Genomic DNA, 2,492 nt, shown 5'->3' with positions numbered 1-2,492 from the left:
ACTGGTTTGAACTCTGCAATGGTTCCCAACCGCTTTCTTGAGGCATGAGACATGGAAGATGGGATGGACTTTTTGTAGTGGGTGGCAAGGCTAACTTGTAGGCTACTTCTTCGATGCGCTGAAGTATTTGATACAGTCCATAAAATTTTGGAGATAATTTCTTACAACCCTTGTCTTTGAGTGATGTTTTCTTATATGGTTGCAATCTCAAGAATACCTAATCTTCTTCTTGAAATTGGTGCTCTAAATGATGTTGGTCTACCTTTTTCTTCATGCTATTTTGAGCTTGATGGACATTCTCTTTGAGGTGGGCCAACATGGTTGCATGGTTTTGTAGGAGTTGATCCACTACTTGTACCTTCGAGCATTCCTAGATATAAGAAGTAGGTGAAGGAGGGAATTGACCATAAATGGCTTCATATGGAGTCATTTTGGTGGTGGCATGATGGTTAGTATTATACCACCATTCGGCTAGAGGTAACCACTGTACCCATAGATGTTTCTTTTTTGAAGTGAAACACCTGAGGTAGGTCTCCAGACATTTGTTAATTGCTTGAGTTTGACCATGAGTGTGGGGATGATAAGAAGTACTTAGTTGTAGTTGGGTACCTTGTAGCTTGAAGAGTTCTTGCCAAAAGTTACTGGTGAAGATCGGGTCACGATCAGACACAACGGAAGTGGGCATGCCATGCAATTTGAACATCTATTCCATGAAATATTGAGCCACCAAAGATGGTGTAAAAGGGTGGGGTAGGGCGCAAAAATGAGCATACTTAGAAAGTCTATCCATAACCACCATGATGGCTGACTTGTTGCCTGACTTCGGAAGACCGGTAATGAAATCCATAGAAACCTTTGTTGAGATTGATGCAGGGATGGGAAATTTTTGTAATGTGCCTGGGGATTTGATTGTTTCTCCTTTGTGGCGCTGACACACATCACACTCAGCTACAAAAGTAAGAATGTCCTTTTTCATGCCTGTCCAAAAGAATGAACATCGAGTGCAAGCATAAGTCTTCTAAAAGCCTGAATGGCCTACAGTGGGAGATGAGTGCAACTCTACCAAAATGCGACTTTTGAGGGTGGATGTTGGTGATATCACTACTTTGTCCTTGTAGCGAAGAATCTCATCCTACCAAGAGTAGCCCGCTGTGGAATTTGGATCCGCCTGCAATTTATTAATGAGTTGGGAGAGCAAAGGATGTGAAAACCATTCCTTGTGAGCCTCTTCAATCCACTCTGGAATGGGAAGAGAGATTGCTAACAGGGTGCTTTCCTCCTCGAATTGGCGTGATAAAGCATCCGCTATGACATTTTCACACCCTTTCTTGTAAATTATCTCATAATCATATCCCAACATTTTGGCTAGCCATTTATTTTGTTGTGGTGAGGATAGGCGTTGCTCCAAAAAATATTTAAGGCTTTGATGGTCTATGCGGATTTGGAAATGCCACCCCAATAAGTATGGTCACCAGGTATCCACTGCATGTAAGATGGCCATCATCTCCTTCTCATAGGTAGATTGTCCCAGATTTGTCCCACTTAGTTGTTGGCTAGTGAAGGCCAAGGGTCGACCTTCCTACATTAAGATAGCCCCAATACCCGTACCTGAAGCATCACATTCCATCACAAAAGATTTGGTGAAGTCGGCTAGTGCCAATACGGGAGTGGAAGACACAGAATGTTTGAGAGCCATAAATGCCTGTTGCGCTTCATCATTCCAGAGGAATGAATTTTTCTTGAGAAGGTGAGTTAGGGGTCTAGAAACGCAACCATAATTGCAGACAAATTTACGATAGTAGCCGGTGAGACCCAAAAATCCTCTCAAACTCTTCAAGGTCTTTGGTTGAGGCCAATCTTGCATTGCCTGGATCTTTTTTGGATCCACCCTGACACCTTCACGCCCCATAATGTGGCCCAAATACTCAGCTTCTTCCATGCCAAAAGAGCACTTGGAAAATTTGACAAATAATTTATGCTTCCGAAGCAGTTGCAAGAGCAGATCTACATGGTGAAGATGTTTTTCCCAGGTGAGACTGTAGATGAGGATGTCATCAAAGAAAACAAGGACAAATTTTTTGAGATATGGTTTGAGAAGGTAATTCATGAGGCTCTGAGAAGTGGGTGGGGCATTACAAAGACCAAATGGCATGACCAAAAATTCATAATGGCCTTCATGAGTTCGGAAAGCAGTCTTTGGAATGTCTACTTCTTTTATGCAAATTTGGTGATAGCCCGAGCGAAGGTTGAGCTAGTAAAGAATTGAGCCCCATTTAGTTCATCCAACAAAGCATCAATAACCGGGATGGGAGATTTATCTTTGACCATCAGCTTGTTGAGGGCCTTGAAGTCTAGACACATACGCCATTCCCCATCTTTCTTGAGCACCATGCCCATAGGCAATGAATAAGGACTAATGCTAGGATGAATGACACCAGCTTCTAGGAGTTCCTTGATGATTTTTTCAATTTCATTCTTTTGGGCGAAAGGAT

The sequence above is a fragment of the Pinus tabuliformis genome, chromosome 5_1 (genome assembly GCF_031772625.1).
Source record: "Pinus tabuliformis cultivar Carrire ecotype Pingquan chromosome 5_1, CPIR1, whole genome shotgun sequence".
Lineage (NCBI taxonomy): Eukaryota > Viridiplantae > Streptophyta > Pinopsida > Pinales > Pinaceae > Pinus > Pinus tabuliformis.
Note: the sequence above shows the minus strand (reverse complement) of the source record.